Source organism: Myotis davidii, unplaced genomic scaffold (genome assembly GCF_000327345.1).
Source record: "Myotis davidii unplaced genomic scaffold, ASM32734v1 scaffold1144, whole genome shotgun sequence".
In the NCBI taxonomy this organism is placed as follows: Eukaryota; Metazoa; Chordata; class Mammalia; order Chiroptera; family Vespertilionidae; genus Myotis; species Myotis davidii.
In genome coordinates, this window is record NW_006294766.1 from 151,809 (window position 1) to 162,559 (window position 10,751).

At 39.8% G+C, this 10,751-nt stretch overlaps 1 protein-coding gene across 1 annotated transcript in view; it reads left to right on the forward strand.

Moving 5' to 3' along the window:
* The first annotated feature begins 6 nt into the window (after window positions 1-6).
* The window catches only part of DCBLD2 (discoidin, CUB and LCCL domain containing 2), a 94,313-nt gene continuing 83,568 nt past the window's right edge, over window positions 7-10,751 (forward strand). Inside the window, exon 1 of the mRNA XM_006769284.2 lies at window positions 7-61. The gene's annotated coding sequence lies outside the window, so the exon portion shown is untranslated. The remainder of the gene's footprint in view (window positions 62-10,751) is intronic.

The window sequence follows — 10,751 nt, forward strand, 5'->3', positions numbered from 1 at the left end:
CTGTTCCTTCTGCTCTTCCTGGTCCTGCTCCTGCTGCTCGAGGACGCTGGAGCCCAGCAAGGTGAGTGGTTCCTGGGGAAGGCGCGGGGCATGGAGCCCCACGGGCGGCGGGGGCGCGGGGAGGGCCTGCGGGGCGCCAGGGCTGCGGGCCCTGAGCCGAGTCAGCCACACGCCGGGAAGGTGCGGGGTGCCTTCCGCGCGTGGGCAGACCGGGGCCGGCGCTCTCCAGGCTGAGTTGCAAAGCTAGGATCAGCCTGTTGTCCCCCAGCGTGGCGCGGCTGTACTTTTTTTTTTTTTGGCGAGGCCATTCATTTTCCTGAAAAGAGGGGAGCGAGACCCTGCTATCAAGGCCGCCTTTTTGGTATTGGATTATTTTTCTAGGGAAAATCTTTGGGGGAGGAAAAAAAGATGTACTGGAGACATGACGCCTAAAGTTAAGCTAAATGGATGAGTAGACAGTAGAAAGGCAAGGTAATTAAATAGCACCTTCAACCTATTAAAGGCAAGTGGCGGTAACTACTATCTTTTGTGCAAGTTCTCAGGTTCAACAGCGAATGAAATTGATCCTGGTTATCTTTGAGTCTTGGGTTTAGGAAGTGTACTTGACAGTCCCTGGTGGTTAATTAGTCTGGATGGTGGTCTCGATTCTAGACTCTAGATTGCCTGGGTCCAACGCTGGCTCTGACCCAGTGCAGCCTCTTATGTTACCTCAATGGGACTTTCCACGTTAAAAGGGTAAGATGGTCCAGAAAGGGACAAAACTTTTTTTTTCTGTCTACAACCCTTGGAAAACCTATGGAAGAAGCAAGCAAAATTGTTTATTGAATAGTCACTGTGATGGAAAGAGAATGCCGTGCTGATGCACCCTCCACCCTTTTTGTACTATTTTTCAGGCGGTGAACCGTAATTTTTGAATCCGTTTGGCATCATTATTGAACATATTTTCCATTGCATTTCCCAGTGAGCAGGATTGTTACTTATTTCTGGGAAGATTATTTTTTTAATTGATCTCCACGTTTAAGTCCAGCTTACTGTTGCTCTCATAGGGTTTTCAGTAAAGAATGGAATCTTGGCCGTAAGCCTGTCGTGAGGATGCTGAGACTTTGACAGGCACATGGGGATATATCTCTAACTGTAAAGAAAAAAACATATTTGGTAAACGGACCTCTTTTAGAGTTAGGCATCTCTATGCAATGTAGATGCTTAGCATTCAGGTTTTAGATAATCTTCAGTAAATTTTTGAACATTGGCCCTTAATAAGTTAGAGTGTGAAATCCTTCTTTTCATTGAAGTCCTAGAGCCTGTGCTTGTATTTTCCTCCTAGTAGGGAAAAACGCACATAACAAAAAACAGGCTTATATATGGCTAACCCTTATTGGGGCTTGCTTTGTGGCAGGCACAGTACCAAGTGGTTTACATGTATTAACTCAATCCTCACCACAAACGTTTGAGGTAGATATTGTTATCCCATTTCAAACATAGGAAACAGGCCAAAAAAATGTAAGGTACCTTGGTATAGAAAGGAATATAACTACCTAAGCAGAAAACATGTTTTTAAAAAAATATTTGAACAATGTAGAATGTTACATGTCTCCCCCCAAATGAGACAATTGCCTTGGTATTTAGAATTTCACAAGCCTGATCTAATTAAACATGCAACATTCATTACATTTTAAACAATATTTTATTTCAGTTCTTACCATTATTTTAACAAATATGTTTGTCTTTCACAGTGTTATCTTTTTTTAAAACATGTTTTTATTGATTTCAGAGAGAGAGAGAGAGAGAGAGAGAGAGAGAGAAACATCAATGATGAGAGTCATTGATTGGCTGTCTCCTGCATGCCCCCTACTGGGAATATTACTTGCAACCCAGGAATGGGCCTGCAACCTGGAATGGAACTGTAATCACTTGGTTCATAGGTCTATGCTCAACCACTGAACCATACCAGCTGGGATCACAGTATTATCCTATATAATAAAAGGCTGATATGCAAATTGTCCCCTTAGAAGTTCAACTGGGAGTTCGATCACTTGCTATGACGTGCACTGACTACCAGGGGGTGGCGTGGAACATGGTGGGTGACCAGCAGAGGCAGCAGGTTGCTGAGGGAGCCAGGGAAGGAGGAGGCGGGGAACTGCATGGTAACAGCATGGGCAGCGAGGGAAGGAGGAGGCAGGGAACCTGATTGGCCCTGATCGATAGCCAGGCCTAGGGACCCTACCCATGCACGAATTTCATGCACCAGGCCTCTAGTCCTATATAATAAAACCCTAATATGCGAATTGACCAAATGATGGAACAACTGTTCACTGTGATGCACAATGACCACAAAGGGGCAGACACTTAACACAGGAGCTGCCCCCTGATGGTCAGTGCACTCCCACAGAGGGAGTGCTGCTCAGCCAAAAGCTTGGCTCATGGCTGGCAAGCGCAGTGGTGGTGGCGGGAGCCTCTCCTGCCTCTGGTGCAGGCAGATGGTAAGGAACGAGGGGTCCCGGACTGCAAGAGGGATGTTTGACTGCCAGGTTAGGCACAGAGGGCGCAGGCTGGGCTGAGGAACCCCCTCTCGCCCCCAGTGCACAAATGTGCACCAGGCCTCTAGTCTTATATAAACACAAATGTAGATTAAACTCAAATAGAAATGATGTTGGTAATTTAAAAGACCTAATTTCTAGTTCTTCAAAATTGGGTAAATATTAAGTCATATGTCATGGTTGGTAGGAGAATACATACCTTTTTTTCCTTTTTTAATAATTTTATTTTTCAATTACAGTTGACATTCAATATTGTTTCGTATTAGCTTCAGGTGTACAGCATAATGATTAGACACCTTTGTCCTTTACAAAGTGATTTTTCTGCCTCCCATCCCTCCATATTTCCAGTACCCTACCTGCCACCGTATATAGTTATTACAATATTTTTGACTCTGTTCCCTATGCTGTACTTTACATTCCAGTGACTATTTTATAACTACCAATTTGTACTTCGTAATCCCTTCATAACTATTTCATAATTTAATGAAAATGAAATGATAGTACACAAGAGTTTTTCAAAGGGGAAAGTATAACTTAGCTGTAACTGATCATTGTCTAATCTTGAACTTACTAAATTATCTGATAAAATAAGGACCAATTAGGTATATATCACCTGAAAACTCAGGAATTGTGTGGGATTTAAACTCCCTGCTTTTTTAAAATTGTATTTTCATACCCAAAGGACCGTGAAGCAGTCTGTGGTGGAATTGCTTTTAAACCAGTCTGTGTAGTCTAACAGATGTGCTTTAAGGGTCCACTGGTGTTCCTCGCATAACCTGAAAAGAAGGCGATTTCAGAATGAGAAGCAGTGCTTTGAAACACCTATGCAGTGGTTCTTAACTTTCCTAATGCCGCGACCCTTTAATACAGTTCCTCATGTTGTGGTGAGCCCAACCATAAAATTATTTTTGTTGCTACTTCATAACTGTAATTTCGCTACTGTTATGAATCATAATGTAATTATCTGATATGCTATATGTGTTTTCCGATGGCCGCGACCCACAGGTTGAGAACCGCTGACCTATAGAATTTTTAACAGTGTAAGTGTCTACATAGTATTAGGAAAAATACTGGAAGGAAATAAAATGGTAACAGTTGTCTTTTGCTAATACAGTTGTGGGTAATTTCTTCTTTATGCTTCTTCAAACTGAAGTTTGCATATAGGCAGAATTAAAAATGTGCTATGTAAAATGTTTTTGATAGTTTTTTTTTCAAACAGCATAAGGAGAATGCATGTTATATGCAGAGTGGGGCAAAAGTAGGTTTACAGTTGTTTGTATGGAAAATAATGCAATAATTAGTAAATTATAATACAAGAATAAAGTCTGTTTGGCATAATCACAATTGTAAGCCTACTTTTGCCTTAGCCTATAGATGTGGAGGTAGAATGTTGCTTCAGGGTTTTTTTTTTTGCTTTGTTTTATCTTTCAGACATCATTTTAAAATAGAGACCACCTTCATTTCAATTAATGCCATACATAGCTATTCCTCAGGTTTTCTGCTGACAGACTGATTTTTCTTTTTATTTGGCTCAGTAAAACTCACTATTGGTCTGAAAACTTATCAGCCTTTCAAAACAGCAGAGATGTTTTTTGACCAATCTCATATCATTAACCTATTTACTCACATCTGTTTTACTATCGTGGTGTTTTAGATATGGGTTATAGTTGTCTGTTTTTATTTGTAAATTTCATATTACGTTCCTCTTCAAACTTTTTTTTTATTGAAACCGTTTCCCCCCCCCGTAAAATGTACATCTTTGTAAAACACTTAAATTGGTGAAACTTACGCTGGTTGCATATTGGCTACTGTAATACATTTACTTAATAGAAAAGCGAGGGTCGCCCATGAATGATTTATGACTCTGGTTTACATTATGATTGTAGGAATTTGTGTCATCTCATTTCAGGAGCTCAGCTTCCTCATTTGTATCATGGAAGGCTTGCCTATCTTTGGGGTTAGAATATTATTTGAATGTGGAGTGAATTTTAAAATCCATTAAGAACTGACTTGTTTACTAATATTAATGTGAAATATTTGTGAAGATACAAATTTTTGCTTCCTAATTTAATAAACCTATAAGACAAATCAGATTCTTTTGTAAAAAGATTTCAGTTCCACAATGGTATTTGGAACTAATGTGTGTGGGGGAATTATATAGTGTCAAGTAATGCTTTTATTTCCTTTTGATTCAGGGAAATATTTTTGAACAATATTTGTAAATTGTCTAAATTGAAGAGCACATCTCCCTTTGCAAAGAACATTTGTAATTATTTTTGGTATTAACATTAAGTTAATTTAGAATTTTCCATTGTCTTTCTTGGTGTGATAAAACATTAAGATTCTTTATGTAATTTGTTCAGAGGCAAAAATCAAAGCATCTTTTTTTCTGCTATATTTCTGATTAATTTTGCACAGTGGATAGTAGAAATATAGCACATATTCCACATATGCTAATGATCAGATTAAAATCCTCATTTTTTTAAAACTTATAAATGAAAAATTAATTTTAAAATTGCAGGTTATAGATGAATATAAAAAATCTTAAAATAGTGAAATTTGTATAAATGAAAGTACCAGTCCTAGAATTAAAATGACAAATTAATTTTCAGAAAGCACAATGGTATTTCAGTATGATGAGAAAAAGCTAGATTTACATAGAGATAGATTTTAAATTTAAGGACTATATTTAATAAAGTGCACCTGGGATGTGAAAACTCAGGTGATAATATTGGGCACTAATGCATGCAAATAGGTAGTTTCTATTTCCACTTCTTGATTAGTTGGAAGGGTGTGGAATGATGAAAAATTAGGAGGATTAGGAAGAGCTTTGTAGAGATAATGATATTTACTAAATGTGATTGTTGAAGTATGAAGTGGAGTGGACACCTTGGTAGTTTTTCTTGTGTGGTTCTTAAATTCACTTTATTTTAGGACAACATTCTGGCCTTAGTACTTTATTTTTAAAACTATTGTGCAGATAACAATGATTGTTACTCAAAACCAACAAAAACTTAAACTATAATTATCTGCAGTTCTACTCCCTAATTTATTGACCTATACTTTTTATGTTCCTTTCTATCCCATATTTACATACCTACATAATCTTACATGGATGTAATTTTAACACCTGTGTGTTATGTTCTGTAGACATAGCATGTGAAAATTAATTTATGCCCAGCTGGTGTGGCTCAGTGGTTGAGCGTTGACCCATGAACAAGAGGTCACCAGATATTCCTGTCAGGGCATATGCCCTGGTTGCTTGGGGGCTCGACCCCCCCAGTAGGGGGCCTGCAGGAGGCAGCTGATTGATGTTGTCTCCCTCTCATTGATATTTCCATCTCTCTGTCTCTCTTCCTCTCTAAAATCAATGAAAACAAATAAAATTATAAGCTAACATGTAAGCGTACTTACAAAATACAAGACGAAAACTTCAAAATGTTAAAATTTCTTACAAGATATTTATTATTTATGAAGTAACTAGAGGCCCGGTGCACGAAATTCATGCACGAATAGGGTCCCTAGGCCTGGCCGGTGATCAGGGCCAATCGGGGCCTTCCTTCGTTCTGCACCATCTCCTGGTGGTCAGTGCACATCATAGCGAGCGATCAAATTCCTAGTAGAACTCCTGAGGGGACACTTTGCATATTAGCCTTTTATATTTTTAGATTACTGTATTGTTCAGAACTGCTATTACATTATTTTCTTTATTCCACTGGATTAACCCCTAGAGTGCCGGGGAGCGCGATCACGCTCCTCCTGTCTTTTGCCAAAATTGCCGGGAGCGCTATTGTGCTCCTCCTGCAGTGTCACTATTAGATGCTAGTAGTTCACTCTTTATTAACAGATGGCACTAAGTGCAGATTACTTATGATGCTGAATGTCTGTAGTTCTAAAATTGACCCCTGGCATTTATCTGCCTAATTTTTTACAGATACTATGATTTTATGAAGTTTACTCAGATTTTGTAGCCTAAAATCGGCAAAAATGCCTTGACAATTTTAGCATAGTTCCTAGGATATTGGTTGGCACTCAAAGGGTTAAATTCTTCACTCAGGATAGGATCTTTGAGAAAGTACAGTAAGTCCTTAATGATGTGAATAGCTTCTGCACTTTAAGTGAAATGATGTATTAACAAAACCAATGTTACCACAGGCTAATTGATATAAACAGTGTTAAGTTTTGGCATCTCATCAATGTTAAAACAATGTTGAAAGAAAAGATGTTAATTTTGGACCTGCTGTATGTCAGTTCAAAATATTAGTTTAGAAACGTATATCATGCTAATTTTCCAGATTATGTGGATTAAATCAATATAATCCATGAGGACAGAAAATACCTGTAGATATTCAAATAAAATAGTATTTGATTAATGCTGATGTCTATGAAGCAGGTGGTATAATGGGTGGTATTAAAAGGCTACTAAAACATCAGCTAGGTGTGAAGGGTATGTAGTTGGGAGAAAAACTTTAATTGGCTACTTGAATCCTGGGGAAGACCCCAAGGTGCAAGCTCCTTCCACTGCTTTCTAAGGGAGTGGGCCCATAGTTTCCTGCATGGCTTTTTCTGAGAAGGGTGCAGGCAAGTTTGCAGTCAAAGCTGAATTGCTTAGTATCGAAGAGAAGATGCTGGCGCTCTTTATCATTCTCTCATTAAGAACTGTCAGCATGAAAGAATTTCAATTATGAGCTCCCAGGAGAGTGTTCACATATGCCAGTACAGTCCAGGGACATTCAGAGAAGAGTAATAAACATTGTCATTGTTTTCAGAGAACCTATAGTTTGGGAAATAATCTCCAAGTTGGAATATATATAGAAATGCTGTGGGTTTATGAGGGAACGAGAGCTCACACCACCTAGGAAAGTAGGAGAAGCTTTGCTGATAAAGTAGTTTTAAGTGGCTGAGGTTTAAAGAATTGCTCAATTCCTAGTCCACAGTGATGGCAGACATTTGAAGAGTAAAGATCACATCATCAGAACAGCAAGGAGTCTGGAAGCAGGCCTCTGGTCTTGGCCTACCACTTTTTCCTTGAGCCCCATGTCCTGGATCCCTGCCCAATTATTGGGCAAGTGTTTCTGGGCTATGGTTCTATGCACTGTGGTATTGCCTGCCCTCTTGAAGCCAAGTTAATACTACCATAGTGTGGCCAGCAGCTCTTTTGTCACTTATAAGATAAAATCTAAACCTCTGCATGTTACAAATATGGGGTAGGCAAAAATAGGTTTACAGTTGTTTGTATGGAAAATCTACACTAATAAAAGAGAAAAATGGTAATTGGCGTACGATGCTACCCTTTTCATTGGCTAATCAGGGCTATATGCAAATTAACTGCCAACTAAGATTGGCAGTTAACTGCCAACAAGATGGCGGCTAATTTGCATATGTAGGCACAATGCAGGGAGGCGAAAGGGAAAGCAGGAACAAGCCCCCTGCCACTGACAGTGATCGGAAACCCAGGGGGGAGCTAAGAGCAGGGGGGCAGGGCAAAGGCTGCCCTGGGGCCACCTTTGCCATGCCCCCCAGCCATGATCAGAGATAGCAGGCCAGTGATAGCAGGAAGTAGGGGTGGAGCAATAAACTTTCACATGTTCACAACTGTAAACCTGCTTTTGCCTACATCTGTATAACTTTTTCAGTCTGGTCCCTCTCTTCCTCTTTGACTTATTAATCTCATGCCAGCAACCCTTGTGCTTTATAGTTCAGGTGTAAGACTGAACTACTTTTTATTCTCCTTATATATAATTTTATACTCTTCTTGCCTTGTTCCCTCTATCGACATCTTTATATATGCCATTCTGTCTACTTGGAATACCTTTACTTTCCTTGTCTACTTGGTAAACTCTTAATTATCCTTCAAAGATCCTTCTTTGGTCTCATTCCCTCTGTGAAGAGTTTTCTAACCATCACCAAACATGCATTTCAAGTTAGTACTTTCCAGTTATTTCTGTTCATTCTTTAATGACACTATTTTAAATATTTGTTCCTGGTACAGAGTTTTATTCATTTTCTTATTTTTAATGATTAGTATGATGTCGGTCATTCAAGAAATGTATACTAATGGCCCATTTCTAGAGTGAATCTGCTGCCCTAAGCACATTATTTGGTGTTAGTCCCTGGATACCTTCATGCCCTTCACACCATTGTTCTTTGTCTAATCCTCACAGTTAGTGGGCAGCCCAAGAGACTGGCTTCTCAGACTCATGGGAATAGAGCCATTTTTTGAGCCTACTTGCTCAGGGTCTAACATTTGCCCAGCATTTCCCAGCCATCTTCTTCCCAGGAGCTAGACTTCTGCTGCACCCCCTTGATGAGAGGGGTCCTCCTTTAACTGGAACTCTGAATATACCCATGGCTACTTCTTAGAAAGCACTCCAGTGCCCACCTGTCAGATCATCCTAAAGAACAGTGACAGCCTAAATCAATGTCAGCAAGTTGGGTGCACTCCTTTGTTCTCTTTCAAATTCTCATTTGAAGAGTTACCTCCACAATTTTAAGAGTTTCCTATTTTTGGTTCTAGTAGTTGCCTGCTTTCTTTTTAGTCACCAGCTAAAATGCCTGGAAAACGCTTGGGTAGCTTTAGTAATCTGGTGTCAGGAAAATAGTGAGAAACAATGGCTGGAAAGGTCAGTGGGAACATTATGGAGGACTTTCCATTGTGGGCAGACTGAGGAGTTTGTACCTGAGATATTAGGTGTGGCGTCAGCCATAGGTTCCTCCATCTTCACCCAGTCCATTTGTCCATCTGTAGGTTCAGTTGTCTCTTACCAACCTCGTCTATCATCTCACTGATGCTTTCCCCCTGGTCCTTGACAGATCCCATGCAGGCTCACGTGCCAATCTCCAATGTCTGCTTTCTCAGATCTAGATATCTCAAGATTACTGGAGAAAGCCATGTGTTGGTTGTGATTAGATATGCCACAAATGAGGACTACTAATCAGATCTTAAATGGGAATTACTGCTCAACAGCAGCTTATGACTGTCCCACTTTGTAGAGCTAAACTCCTCTTGCCCTTGTCCTCATCCCTGCACAGTAGAGCTTTGCCTCCTGCCTCACCTCTCCTTTCCAGAGCACTGCTTCATCAGGGAATATATGTTGTGCTGTAGTATAATTTAAATTTCCGTGGTGCTTCTTATTCTATGCCTGGGAACATGCTCAAAACACCACCTGCTTTTGCACATCTTTTGAGCTGGTTGCTTTTCAGGTACCTTATAGCTCAGCTTTTTTTTCAGTGACAAGCTTTCTAAAAAGTAGGCTATACTAGTGCTATACATTTCTTAGTGTCCGGCACATAGCAGGAATTTCTTAATGATGATTTCCTTTTTAACCCTTGCAGGCTAGCTTCTGCTGTACTGTAACCGTCATTTAAACTGTCGGTTTTGTTTTTTTGTTTTACTCTCCAAAACCTGAGAGCTTTGTCTGTCTTTATTAATTTTTAGCATGGTGGACTTTGAAAGTATGGAGACTTTGGAGTCAGACACACCTGGATTTAAATACTAGCCATGTCAACTTTGGGATTTACGGTACTTACCACTCTCAGTGTTATTAAATATGTAATGTATCTCTCTAGAATGTCTGAGGGCCGGGATCAAATCTGTTTGGGGTAGCTGGTAAATATTTGTTCAAGGAGTGAATCAATGTATGAATGAAAATTTTGTTTCTCTTTTTCCTATCTGTAGTTAAAATCTCCATCTTCAAATGTTTGCTTTCTAATGAGACCCAGATCTTTTCCATCTTTCTGTTATCCCAATCCCAGTTATTGTTTAGGGAAGTCCCATTTCTAGTTCAGTGGGAAGGGTCAGACTGTGCAGTAGAGGAAGATGACACCAAGGTGTGATTGTTCTCCTGAGATATTTTTTTTACCTGGCCTCTATATCCACGCAGACCTTAATGCTGGCTTTGACCTTCCTTTTCACATCCGCTTTCTTTCTCCAACTTCTGTTGATATGTTGTCAGGTTCATGGCTTATCTCTTTCTTTCTGGCATACCCTTGTTTCTAGTTACTCTTTGGATCCTAGAAGCTAACTTTATAGGCCTGAGAGAGACATTCTGTTGCATAGGTGGAAGATATGTGTTTTAGTTAGGACTCTCGAGGTCATTGGGAACAGAAGTCTAAATCTGCTTACTGTGGAAGGGAAAAGTATTAGGAGGATTCTAAGATCACATTGTGGAGTCTTGGGAAGAGCTGAACCATGCTAAGCCAAGGGGAAAGCAG